The following is a 15,148-nucleotide window of genomic DNA, read 5'->3' as shown; positions in this document are numbered from 1 at the left end:
GATTAAAGGGGCCTCAATAGAATCACCCTGAAAAACAGATTGCAAGGAATCGGGGAACACGTCATCTGCGGTGTGTTCCCTCCTTACCTCCTGCTATACAGCATCCTGTTGAAAGAAATCTGAGAGCACGTCCCCTGTGGCATGCTTCCTCCTTGCCCCCTGCTGTATAGCCTCCTGCGCACCTTACAGAGCGCGCGCACCCACGGAGGGCTTTCAAGGTTCCCACGGAGCTTGGCACCGCATCTCAGCTTGTGCCACATGGCCGCACTGCGTGGCGCGAACACGGGACGTGCATATACCGCTCCCCAGGTGTGCATCAACTCTAATATCTCCCCCTCCTGTCTCCTGCTTCTCACAGCCTATCTCTGCCTCCACAGAGACCGCTCCTCCGCTCCACCCCACTCTCTCATTGGACTCCTGTTTCTATATATGCTCAGCTCTGACACTTCCTCTTTGGCTGAGCATAGTTATTGGTAGCCTTGTGTTCCCACATCTCTGTCTCTGCCTTGTTCTCTCTGCATTATTCACCTTGTTGCTGCTTACCTCCCTGTGTACCGACCCAGCTAGACTTTGGACCCTGCTCTGGATTATCGACCCCCGGCTTGCCTCAGACCTTCCGACCTTCTCCATCCCTGACCACGGCAAATGGACAATCTACTTCTCTATTGGCTCCAACCCATGACCACGGCACCTCAGACTCTGACTACCCTCCTGGCACCTACCTACAAACTCTGCAATTATCAAGACTAACCCACTCTCTCATACCCAGACCCGGTGACTATCCACCCTCCAGGCGTGCCTCTTCTGCTGTGGGTGTGCAGTTCTATACTTTCCCACCTCAGTACCCGTGTCCCTGATACCTGATGAAGTTGGTCTACTGACGAAACGCGTAGGAGTGTAACATCTACAGCCTGTTGGCAAGTTTTCTCCCCTGTCCACTACAGAGACCATTCCGTTTAGCCTTCGGCACTTCAACTGGGACAGCGTGGGTCTACCCTCACAAGGGTTGACTCCGTGACGTCAGTAGTGCTGCGAGTGGTGCCGTGAGGATTTTAGCTCTTTCAAGGGAATCCATTGAGCCTATAGGTTTTTGGGGTGAGCAAGCGTAACATGTACCTTAAACCTGCCCTATCCAACTAATATTTCCTTGCTGCACGTGCATATTATTACCACCTAATTGTTTATAATATAATTTACTATTTTACACTATGGGAGGTTGTGCACTGTCTTTTTTTCTTTTCATGTGCCAAAGGTGTTGAGGCACCAATATTGACGAGCAGCAGACCTTCCATTCTAAAATTAAGGTTAAAAGTTTTTTTTACCTTGATGCATCTTATTACTTTGATCACATTATTCACTTCTTGTGTTCACTGTTTTATTATTAACTCTATATACTCTATATAGTATCACTTTATTAGTACTATTTGTGCTCAGTTTAATGATTTTGTTTTAACATCCCCAATGTGTGTGTTTATCATCCCCAGACCAATGGACAGACTGAAAGAGGTAACCAAACTTTGGAACAATATTTACGGTGCTTCATTTCCGATGCCCAAGATGATTGGGTGGACCTTCTCCCATGGGCAGAGTTTGCCCATAATTCTTTAAGGAACAAATCTACATAAGAATCACCATTCTTTATCAATTATCGATTTTACCTGGCACGGCCTCCCATTTCCTCTCCTCCCTCCTGGGTCCAAGCAGCGGACAACATAATTAATTATTTACAAGAATCTTGGAAGAGGTTTTAGAGGTATCTTGTGGAGGCAACTCGCAGACAAAAAGTTCAAGCGGACCGTCATCGGCGCAAGGTGTCTCCAACTTCAAACCAGGATACTGGGTGTGGCTCACTTCCAAAAATATCAGGCTGAAGACACCGACCCTCAAACTGGCTCCCATGTTCCTGGGCCCATTTTCCATTTTGGAGCAAATTAATCCGGTCACGTACCGGTTACAACTGCCTCCTTCTATGAAAATACCTTCTGTCTTTCATGTTTCTCTCCTTAAGACTGTGTTTCAAAGTTCACAATTTCCTAACACTTCTTCTACTCCTAAGCCGGTGATCGTACAAGGTCAAGGGGAGTACGAGATATAGTTCATTATCGACTCTAGAAGATCAAGGGGATCAGTCCAGTACTTAGTCCACTGGAAAGGGTTTGGACCCGAATAGAGGTCTTGGATACCCCATCACCAAGTACATGCTCCCAGTTTGCTGAGACGCTTCAACACCAGGTACCCCAAAAGTGATATTGGAGTTGTCCTGAGGTGCTCCTCAAGGTGGGGGGGGTGTACTGTAAGTAATTGGGGAACAAGTCCCCTGCGGCATGTTCCCTCCTTACCTCCTGCTGCACAGCATCCTGTTGCAAGAGATCTGAGAGTGCGTCCCCCGCAGCGTTCTTCCTCCTTGCTCTAAAGCCTCTCACGCACCTTACAGAGCGTGCGTGCACCCACGGAGGTCTTTCAAGGTTCCCATGGAGCTTGACTCCGCGCCTCCCCTTGTGCCACGCAGCCGCCCTGCACGGCGCACACACGTGATGCGCGTGCACTGCTCACCAGCTGCACATCAACTCTAATATCTCCTTCACCTATCTCCTGCTTCTCACAGCCTATCCCTGCCCCCGCAGAGGCCACTCCTCCGCTCCACCCCCTTCTCTCATTGGACTCCTTTTTCTATATATGCTCTGCTCTGTCACTTCCTCTTTGGCTGAGCATAGTTATTGGTAGCCTTGTGTTCCCACGTCTCTGTCTCTGCCTTGTTCTTTCTGAATTTATTACCTTGTTGCTGCTTGTCTCCCTCTGTACCGACCTGGCTAGACTTTGGACCCTGCTCTGGATTATCGACCCTGGCTTGCCTCAGACCTTCCGACATTCTCCATCCCTGACCATGGCGAATGGACAATCTACTTCTCTACTGGCTCCAGCACTTGACCACGCACCTCAGACTCTGACTACCCTCCTGGCACCTACCTATGAACTCGGCAATTATCAAGACTAAACCACTCTCTCCTACCAGCGATCTTGACTATCCACCCTCCATGCTACCTCCGGCAGTTCTATACTTTCCCACCTCAGTACCGTGGGTCCCGCCTTGTTCGTGCTTGTTCGTGGTGAGCGCAAGCATTACACAGATACCCTTTACCTCTCATTTCTGAGTTTTTTGATCTTCTTCAGGGGTCCACCATTTTTTCTAAATTAGATCTCTGGGGGCTTACAACTTAGTACGTATACATCAGTGCGACTAGTGGAAAATGGCCTTTAACACGCGGGACGTCCACCCAGACCCCAAACTACCCTTTACTCTGGAAGTATATGCTTCCGATGTCGGTACTGGGGTCATTTTGTCCCAAAGACAATCACCCCCGGCCAAACTACATCCTTCCGGGATTTTCGCTAAGAAATGCTCCCCAGCAGAAAGAAACTATGATGTCGGCAACCGGGAACTCCTAACTATCAAACTTGCCTTGCAAGAGTTGAGACACCTCCTGGAGGGAACCGAGAACTCAATCACAATCCTCACGGACCTCAAGAATTTGCTCTATGTAGAGAGCGCAAGATGCCTGGGAGCTCGTCAGGCCCATTGGTCACTTTTTTTTCAAGGGTTAATAATATATTTTCCTTTTTTTGTTCCAAAAATTTGAAAGCTGATGCACAATCTCGTCAGTTCTTATCAGTGGACAAATCAGGGTACATATCCAAAACCATTCTTCCATCCCAACACATTCTTGCTGCAAACTCATTTGAAGTCTTGGACGACATTCTGGCAACCCATATAAACATTCTGGAGGGTCTAGAGGTTCCGAAGGGTTGTTTATGCGCCGCACGCCAATTTTGCAAAACAAATTTGGAATGGGGCCATTTATCCAAGTTTGTCAGTCATCTGGATACTAGAAGAACCACAGATCTGATCAGAAGAACCTTCTGGTGGCCCACCATGCTCAAGAACATTGAGGAATTCATTAAAGCCTGCTTCATCTGTGATCGGAACAAACCACCAGGCCTTCTTCGTCCATTACCCATACCGGACCGTCCCTGGAGTCATCTGTCTATGGACTTTATCATTGAGCTACCCATCTCCAGAGGAATAAATACCATCCTGGACATAGTCGACAGATTCTCGAAGTAATCACACTACATTCCGCTAAAAGGACTACCTAATTACGCGACCCTAGCAGACGTCTTCATGAGAGAAATCTTTCGCATTCACGGCATACACTTGACTATAGTTTCCGACCACGGATCCCAATTAAATTCCAAATTCTGGCGCTCAGATTCTTTGGTCCTTACTCAGTCCTGGAAAGAATCAACCCGGTAGCCTATTGTCTCCAACTTCCTCCATCGATGCAGATACCTTCCATGTTTCACGTCCCTCCTGAAACCGGTCTTTTCTAGTTCTAAATTTCCAGACACTTCTAGCGCTCCTCCATCGCCCATAATTGTACAAGGACAAGAGGAGTATGAGATTCAACCAATCATCGATTCCAGGATTTCAAGGGGAGTAGTACAATACCTGGTGCACTGGAAGGGGTTTGGACCTGAGGAACGGTCTGGATACCCCATAACCAAATAAACACTCCCAACCTCATCAAAAAGTTTCATTTGAAGTATCCAATCAAGGTATATTGGAGTCGTCCAGAGGCTGCTCCTCAAGGGGGGGTACTGTGAGAAATCAGGGAAAGCATCCCCCACGGCGCACTCCCTCCTTACCTACAACCTCAAGAAGCTTCGCAGACATCAAAGGGATACGCCCTTTCCTCTGTTACTCGACTGCTAAAACTCTGACTCAGGCCCTCATTCTCTCCCGTCTCGATTACTGCAACCTCCTGCTGTCCGGCCTTCCTGCCTCTCACATGTCTCCCCTGCAATCTATCCTAAACGCTGCTGCCAGAATCACTCTACTCTTTCCTAAATCTGTCTCCGTGTCTCCCCTCCTGAAATCCCTCTCCTGGGATTCGGAAGATCATATCCTGCATCTCACACTGAATTATCCTCCTCACTTTAAAGCTTTACACTCTTCTGTCCCTCCCTACATCTCCGCCCTAATTTCTCATTATGCACCATCCCGACTCTTGTGTTCTTCTCAAGGATGTCCACTTTCTACCCCCTTTGTATCTAAAGCCCTATCCCACCTTAAACCTTTCTCACTGACTCCCTGCTCCTCTGGAATGCCCTTCCCCTCAATACCCGACTAGCACCCTCTCTATCCACCTTTAAGACCCACCTTAAGACACATTTGCTTAAAGAAGCAAATTAATAGCACTGTGGATAATCCTGGACACATGATACATAAAGCTTGCTCCTCTGCAGACGCACTTACCAGAATTCCCTCCTACTGTCTCTATACGTTCCCCTACCTACCAATTAGTTTGTAAGCTCCTCAGAGCAGGGACTCCTCTTCCTTAATGTTACTTTTATATCTGAAGCACTTATTCCCATGACCTGTTATTTATATCAAGGGGGAGAAAGGGCTCTAAGGAGCCTGAAACGCGTAGGGTTGTATGTATTAGTTTTTTGTTTGTCCCCATTTTCTATTTTATGTAGTCTTATTAAACTTTTTTAGCCCTCCACTCGGTGAGCTGATGGTGCATTTTTTTGGACGTTAGCGAATCTTTATTCCAATCCTCATTCATTACGTTGTTGCTGCTCGATTGGTATGACGCGCTGAGGATCAGAGGGTACATGGGTGTCGGTGCTTACTACATTCTCCCCCGTGAAACCACACGTCTGCAAGGGAGAGGAACGTTTACCGGACGGACCGGAAATGCTCTGACGCACTTCCGGCACTCGGGAACTCCGCGCTGGAGATGAGAGAAGGTGCAGCTGACTGCTAAGACGTCCTCGTCCACTCTGCCAGTAAGACAGCGGATCACAGAAGCAGGAGTGCTACAAGAGGGATCCATAGAGGTACCAATATTGTCTCTCTATTCCACAAGGATCTCAGGTAGCGGTTTCCATTGGAACTCCTCTTTATTATATACGCTGTCTTCAGAGACTTCTCCAACTACTGTTCTATTGTTGTTACACCCACATTCTTAATTCCCCTCATTGCTTACCTCAGTTGTCCAACTTATTACTATATTATTTTTGGAACTCCCTGTTCAGAGCTTCTAGTAGCTCCACCATTGACCTTATCTTGTTTACAGTTTGACTTCCAGTGCACCGACCCGGCTTGACCCTTGGATTCCGCTTCTCTGGACTACTGACCCCGGCTTACCTCTGACCTTCCGCATCTCTCCAACCCTGACCAAGGCACTCGAACATCAATTATTCTAATGTCTCCTACCCTCAACCTCAGCAAGTATCAAGATTCTCCTTATATCTCCAACCCCAACCCGGCTACCTTGACCATCCACTCTCCAGACATGCTCTTGTTGCTGTGGGTGGCGTTTATACTCATACCACCTCAGTACCGGGGCCCCGCCTTGTTCGTGGTGAGCACAAGTGTTACACTCGTACACTTTCACAGGCAGTACATTTTAATACATCTGTATCAGCAATATCTGCCATTGAATTTAATTACACCAATCGCTGGTTCGGACTTGATTGCATGAATTAGGACTCCATGTAATTGTATAGATTCAGCCAACAAAGAGCCTAGGATCTGGGTAGGAACCTTCACTTGACAAAGGCAGTGTTACCCTGCCGAAACGTTGGACTCTTTTGGCGAAATAAATATTTGTGATTAAGACCATGTGCCTGCATTTTCCTGATCTAGGAATGCAATAATACATAGTGACAAAGTGAGAATATGATGTAAGGAGGGGGGAGGTCGGACCTAACAGCACTGGTTCAATATGAGCTTGTAGGTGTCCTGTATGTTTTACAGTTCTTGTTCAGCTGGTCTTAGCTGATTGGAGGGTGGCTCCTCCTACCTAGTTGAAGCTCCCCCCCTCCCACATTTAAATGGTTAAAAGCTCACTCCATTGCATCTCCCACTCTCAGGGGAACTTGCTTGCTTGCAGTTTGATTGTGACAAATCTAAAACAGAGTGCTTTTCCTGGTAATGTACAGGTGAATAAGAGCTTCAACCAGACTTAGAACTATGCAACTAATTTTGACAGATTTATTATAAATCATTCTTCCTGGTAATGCACAGGTTATTAAGAATTTATATTTGTGTTAGGTACCTGTAACAGGGGAGTTATCCCTGTTCGGGTAACGTGCCTCTAATTCAGCAGTGTGGTGGTTAACTGCTGGTAGTCAATTAACAAACACCACCTGCCTGATTAGATTGCTTAGAAAAGCCTGTCTTTTGAGACAGGAAGGGAGATTGTGCCTGAAGTCTCACAACTTGTGAGACTGAATATGGGGATATTTGTTTTGAGCCTGCAAGAAGAAACAGCAGTGCTGCTTTCAAGACACAGGGGAAACATCTAAACCTGAATGCTGACAAACCCTGAGGAAAAGGGAGCAACCAGGGACAGAGAAGATTTTCCCACCAAACCACTACAAACAGATAAGACTTTCATTTATAAGACTTTTTATATCTGTTCATTTCATGCTATATGTTTGGGGCTGGGAGACATGCTTATCTAAAGGGAGTTGTGGACTGCATAGTATTTCACTAGAAATACTCCCAAGTGAATAGAAGCTTTGTTTACCCCTTGTTTGGATTGTTTCCTGATGTTAAGGAAACAGGCGCAATAAAAGCCTTATTTAATTTCACAATAACCAGTCTCCCTTGCATACCTCTGTGAGCATCCGCCTACATATGGTCATCAGAAGTGGGACGAGAGAGGTGGTCCTGGAAGTTAAGGGGGCCGGAATTTGGCTGTGAATTTTTTTTTATGCTTTTTGCCTACAAACAGTCAGAGCAACATAAACAAAAAAATCTCATGCAGCAGAGACTAGAATTAAAGTGATACACACCCAGGCAAGAAACTTACACTGCACTGAAACTTACAAAACCACAGATGGACTCTTTTCCCCAATCCCAAGAGGAGAGAGACAGAGACTGCTGAAGCAGGTAAACCTTTTTTGCCTATCACAATAAAGTGTAATATGGTCATTGAAATAGGGGGTTTGCCTTCCAGCCATAGTCAGGGTTCAAGAAGTGAGTTAGCCCTTAAAAGGGATAGGCGTTTGTTGTTTTCAAATGTTTAGCTGAAGCAGTGAATACAGATGGTGACCCATGAGTGGTACTGATTCTGCACGTAAAGGCTGCCACACCACATAGGACTACCAGTTGTGAATGGAGTATATGCAGAAAAGTGTGAAAATTGATGTAAGACTGTGCTGAAGCAGGGGAATTTTCAGTAAACAGGTGCTGAGGGTAAAATTGCCTACTAGAAAAAAGGAATTTCTGAGCTGTGTAAAAGGTATCCCAAAGTGTGAAGAGTGAATGTCATAATACCCAAAGTTGAGACTGAACTCAAGCAGAAAACCACATTATTTGGCTGAAGCAGAGAGATTGTACCTAGCAAGTAAATGGTGTAAAGCAAACAGAAGTTTTTACCTAGCAACTGCACATCCAGCATACCTAATGAGAGATTATACCTAGTAAGTAAATTGTGTAAAGCAAATAGAAGTTTTTACCTAGCAACTGCACATCCAGTATACCTAAAGAGAGAGAATGCATGCACAGTACTGCTGATATTGTAAAACTTACCCAAGAAAAAGAAAAAAGTTTACAGAGATGCCTGTGAGAGCCACGACCTCTACAAGCAAAATATGCCAACCTGTAAGACTACCACAATTGGTTCTAGAAAATACAGTGGCAACAGCTGCAATAGCGCCTCCTGAGGTCAGGAAGAAAACTACACCTGAGAGCCCCAAAATGGAGGACAAGATGAAGCATTCCTGTAATGAACCCTACCCCACGGAAGAGTGGCCCTTCCAGTCCAATAAGGAGGAAGACATCTCTTACGGGGAACCCAAACTGAGTCACACCCACAAAACACCCCAAGAATGGTGGGGGTGCCTGAACTCAGCACTACCAGAAAAGACCGCTCTCTATGATGACGAATATGGTCGACAAGAGAAAGAGCGGGAGCAGTGGATCACCGGATATTTCCATCAGCTGTTACAGTTGCAAGAAAAGCCAGGTGGATCCAGTGACGCTGCTAAAATTTCGAATGAAGATGGAGACCCCAGTATCCCTGAGGGGACGGTGTCATCCAAAACAAAAAGGCGAAAAAAGAAAAAGAAAAGCGGTTCGTCACTTACCGTGGAAGGAACAGACACGTCCGCAGATCCTGTGGAGAAAAAGGGGGACGGAGATGCCCTGCAGCCTAGAGAAAATGGAGAATTCGTCCCATGTTCAACCGAATATCCAGAGGGCCCAATGCAGAAGTCGTGTACCCCAAAGAAGTGTCTGTCAGGTGCCAATAGTGAGGAACCCCCAACCAACCATACCAGGGAAGTGGAGCCGGAACCAGTGAGTGTCGATCCCTTGACCAGCCCTGAGGATGCCCTGAAAAATGCCAGGCGTGACTGTGATCGGCTCCTGGAAAATAACGTGAAGCTACAGAAAGATGTGCTCACAATGTACACTTTGGCCAGGACAGAATTGGATGATCTCAAGACTGAGCTAGATACTGCAAACGCTACTATTTCCGCCATGGATGAAAAGCAGAGCCCATCTGATCTAATGATGGCTAAGCTGAAGCGGAAATATGAGGAGGCACTGAAGCAGATGACAGTCTTCCAGCAAGAGGTTCACACTCTTCGCATAGAGCTGAATGCCTCACAACAGGAGGTCAACAGTGTCCGGACAGACATAGACGTATCTCAGAAAGAGGTTCATACACTCCGTAGAACAGTGGATGCCTCACATCAGGAGACCAACAGCTGTCGCACAGATCTGGAAGTTTCCAGAAAGGAACAACACATTCTCACTGAGGAGCTGTTCATTTCTAAAGAGACGATTGTCAATCTTAATACAGATCTCCAAGTCTCCCAGGATGAGCTTCAGACCCTCCACCTAGAGAAGGAAGTCTCATGCCAGGAGACTGTCATTCTCAAAGCAGATGTGCGTAAATGGAAGGAGGACTGCAAGGAGGCCCTGAATAGTACAGAGACTGAAAAAGGAGAAAATGTAAGATTAAAAAGAAAAAACTTAAAACTCAAAGAAAAAATTTTCATTTGACAAACGACGTCAAGGAAAAGAATGAAAAGCTGCACGAGCTTAAAGAAATAAATAGACTTTTGGAAGGTGAGAAGTTTGAAGCAGGGCACTGACTGCATAACCAACTGCAAGGTCTGCGTACGCACCTCGAGAAGGCTGAGGAGAAGCAGCGAACTCTGCAGGAAGACAATCTGCAGGCTGTTAAAGAAATTCAAGTGCTGCAGGAACGTCTGATTACCCAGTATGTCCCCGCAAAGCAGCATGAGATACTGAAGGCTACCCTGAGTGTCACCAAAGCATCGCTAGAGGCCAAGCTTAGAACCCAGGTGACCCGGCACAAAAGGGAGCACAAGAAGGTCCAGAAACTAAAACAAGTAACTGTGGCCCGAGCAAAGAAATTCATAGTGCTTCACAATGCAATAAAAATGTGGAAGCAAGCTCAGAGAAAGAAAAGCGTGCAGATAAATTCCCTGAGAAATCGCACTCAAAAAACAGGGATCTCTCGTGGATGAGATTACAGTTCTACAAGGACAAGTATTGACCCCGACTAAGCGTCAGTATCCCACAGCCACAAAATCCCATGAAGACAAGGGTGCAGTGAGAGCTGGAAATACCGCTCGTCTGAAAGACAAGGTTGCAAAATTTGAACCACCTAAGCAAGCACTAGCAAAACCTTCAGCCACCCAACAGGCAATAAAAAAAAGGTACACGTGCTGAATCAAAACCAGAAGAATCCTTAGCTGATGAAGCTGAAAAGATGGGACATTCTCTGGAAGTGGGTGTGGAATTGCACCTTAATCCCAAAGAGGCTGAACTAGCAACCCCATTGAGTGGGAAAAGGGCAGAGAGACAGCTTCAAGAGCAGAAAACTCAAAGGGCTGTTTTTAAACGCTCTGCAACTGCTGCCATACAGTCTGCCTACAATAAGACAAGCACCCGACGCGAGGGAAATCTCATGACCGCGCACATAGCAAAAAGACTATACTTAGAAAAAGTCCTCCTCGAGCGATTGAGGAGTGCTGATCTCAAGCACCTTCGGGAGGAGACACGAATAAACTGGAGAAAGGGTTCCAATCCCAGCGGGACTGAGGGTTCGCTTCCTCCATCCACTCTCATTCAAGTCACAGAGATATCTAGAATGAGAGTGGAAGGATGGGCTTTGGCCGTGGCAAGCCCGAGCTTCCCACAAACAGGGCAGGTATGTAACAGGGGAGTTATTCCTGTTCAGGTAACGTGCCTCTAATCCAGCAGTGTGGTGGTTAACTGCTGGTAGTCAATTAACAAACACCACCTGCCTGATTAGATTGCTTAGAAAAGCCTGTCTTTTGAGACAGGAAGGGAGATTGTGCCTGAAGTCTCACAACTTGTGAGACTGAATATGGGGATATTTGTTTTGAGCCTGCAAGAAGAAACAGCAGTGCTGCTTTCAAGACAAAGGGGAAACTTCTAAACCTGAATGCTGACAAATCCTGAGGAAAAGGGAGCAACCAGGGGCAGAGAAGATTTTCCCACCAAACCACTACAAACAGATAAGACTTTCATTTATAAGACTTTTTATATCTGTTCATTTCATGCTATATGTTTGGGGCTGGGAGACATGCTTATCTAAAGGGAGTTGTGGACTGCATAGTATTTCACTAGAAATACTCCCAAGTGAATAGAAGCTTTGTTTACCCCTTGTTTGGATTGTTTCCTGATGTTAAGGAAACAGGCGCAATAAAAGCCTTATTTAATTTCACCATAACCAGTCTCCCTTGCATACCTCTGTGAGCGTCCGCCTACAGTACCCTTGAGATGTGGTCTGCCGTGTAGTGGCTCAAGGGCTTACAACACTTTGGCCAAAATGTTAAACTAAAAGACTATTTTATTTAATAGATATCTATACATATATATTTAGGCACTGTACCGTGTATAAGTTTCATTGGATGTGCACTGAGCTCTGTCTGTGTTTCATGTTCTGTCTCTGGTTTTAAATATATATTGCCATGCTCAGTAGCACTCCTCTGTGACACTTATATGCTTATATATATGTTGTGGTTATTTTGGGGGTTCAATATGAGCTTGTAGGTGTCCTGTATGTTTTAAAATCAAACATTAGACAGTCAGCATAAATAAAGTAAATAAAACTTTCTACTTACCCCTGCCATCATGAACGGCGTCCTCGTCACCATAATCCAGGTCCATGTCCTCAATTGGCAGCAAGAGTACAAGACAAAAATACAATCTAATGGCCCCTCACCCCTTAATCACCTTAACGATAAATAACCGCTATAGTAATTAAGGGGTTAACCCACCCTCACCTGCTATCCACCCGGGAGGTCTAACCACCCACCCAAGGGCCACTATAATAAAGTAAAAATGAATAATACAAAAATAGAAAGTTGTTCCTTCTTCCAAATTTGCAATCTCCTTGTCTTTTTCTTCTTCGCACTTGCTGGCTCTTCTTGGACATCTTGGTCTGTAAAGAAAGGGACAATCTTCAATATTAATAATCACACCTTACAATATGCAATCCTGATTTGGGGGGGGGGGGGGGGGGCTTTGGGAGACAGGACATGGCATTGAGTGCAGTACTTTAAATTATGACTACATTATAACTACACATTGCTACACATGAAAAAAATATTAAACTTGACTATATTATTATCCTCAGGTTTTAAGGGGTTGGGGGAGAAAAAGCATGGCATGGGGTACAGAACTTTACATTAGGACTAAGGGTTTATATTATGTTTCTAGGGGTGTGGGGGAAAAGGACATGGCACACATGGTTTTAAGCACAGTGCATTACCTGGCAGTATTGCTGGATACGTTTCCTGCACCAATGGGGGTGTTTCCTGTGCATTGACTTCGCCCAGCTCCAGACACGCAAAACATAAAAGAAGCATTAAACAATTAAATATTTATAAAAAAAAATGTTTTTATTATATTAAAAACATTTCCGGCGCATTTTTATTTGTAAATGAATTTGAAACATGAAGTCATCCCCAAAGCTGTTGGATTTCCAATGGACAGCCCTTCTATGCTCCAAAAGGGCATTGATGGTGTCTTTCATGGTTTTGTAGATAAGCGCATTCATACTGTAATGACGCTTCATTTGTTCCATAAAAGTTCTTCATAAATTATCAGGAAGCTCCTACTTGACCCTATTGCCATCATCATACATGGGGGACCTTGGTGAAACTCATGGCTGTAAGGGAAATAGGACTGAGATATCAGTGCTCGAAAACCTGGAGTCTGGGGAACACTGGGCAGCCCCGGTGCAATTCCACCCATGTACCGGCAAATCATGCCTGCTCCCTGGGTAGAATTAAAGGACTACCATTAGTTCCAGCCCCCATACTCCTGCAAACAAAATAATGGCATTATTACCCAAATATCCCACCTAAAACTTACAAACAGAAAGTTTCAAGAGTTTGGGGCAAAGGGAACATGGAAAGTGGAAAAGTAGGGGTCACTTTAACTTTTCATGTAAGGATACCCGGACCCTGGTTTATAGTGCTAGGTAACTGCCAGGGACCCATAGGGCACAAGGATAACCATATGGGCTTAACCTTTATTGTATAGCCTAGTTACCCTTGCCTGTCACAATTCAATTTAAAATTAAAAGTTGTATTTGTTATTATTCTGCATATGTTGTTTGCTTGATTGAATGCAAATGTGGTTTTTAATATGTGGGTCAAACTATAAGACCACTTAAAGATAGGTTTCTGGAACAGGAAATACATAGTTACATAGTTACATAGTAGATGAGGTTGAAAAAAGACGTACGTCCATCAAGTTCAACCTATGCTAAATTTAGACAACAGATACTTTATTCTACTTATTGATCCAGAGGAAGGCAAACAAAAAACCCCATTAAGGGGAAAAATTTATTCCTTCCTGAGTCCAAGAATTGGCAATCGGATTAATCCCTGGATCAACATCCTTCCCATGTATACTTATTTGGTAAGTATATCCCTGTATACCTTTCCCATCTAAAAAGATGTCCAACCTTTTTTTGAACAAATCTATTGTATCTGCCATCACAGTCTCCATGGGTAATGAATTCCACATTTTAACTGCCCTTACTGTAAAGAACCCCTTCCTTTGTTGCTGGTGAAATTTCCTTTCCTCCAACCTTAAGGGTGGGCCGGAGTCCTTTGTACTGCCCATGGGATGAATAGTTCTTTTGAAAGCTCCTTGTATTGTCCCTGAATATATTTGTATATAGTTATCATATCCCCTCTTAGACGCCTCTTTTCTAATGAAAATAAATCTAATTTAGCTAGCCTCTCCTCATAAGTTAGAATGTCCATCCCCTTTATTAATTTGGTGGCTCTTCTCTGCACTCTCTCTAGTTCCATAATACATTTTGAGAGAGGTTATTCTGCCCAGAGTTTTTTTTCAATAACTTGAGCCTTTGTTTTAGCAAAGATCCCAAACACATAAGTTACAGAACAGTAAAAGGTATAGGTTTGATTATTACTAATAATGGAAGGAGTGATTGGTTTCAATGTTTATGTCAACAAGAGACATGCTGGATTTATTAATTACAGACTTTGGCACTTGAGTGTCTGACATAAATATAGATCTGGCAGTTTTTAATTAAGATATGATGTTTGACGGCTCTGTTTTGATTATATGTTCAGTATTTTTTTATGTATACATATATTAACATTTATTTATCATTTCATTCATTTTGATAGCACATCATACATTCTTGATTTACTATTTAAACATTTGGATTCATGTTATGATTTGAAACATATTCTCAACACATTTTTTTGTTAAGGATTTATTTTATAGTTTTGGAAGAAATAACTGTTAGATTATACATACTGTAGATTTATCTATTTAATTGGATTGCTGGGTTTATATATTTTTATTAATAAAAAAATAAGGTCCTCAGCACTCAAATGCTTTAAAAAAACAGCTTATATTTGAATATAAAGCATCTTCTTAAAATAGTAGCATACGCTACAATTTGGGCTCAAATGGCCCTTTGTCAAGCCCTTGAAAGGGGCCCTCTGCTCTATTATTTTACTGTCCTTAATGGAACTTCATTATGTGGCTGCGTGCAACATCATCAGATTGGAACATGGGCGG

The sequence above is a fragment of the Ascaphus truei genome, chromosome 1, assembly GCF_040206685.1.
Source record: "Ascaphus truei isolate aAscTru1 chromosome 1, aAscTru1.hap1, whole genome shotgun sequence".
NCBI lineage: Eukaryota > Metazoa > Chordata > Amphibia > Anura > Ascaphidae > Ascaphus > Ascaphus truei.
Note: the sequence above shows the minus strand (reverse complement) of the source record.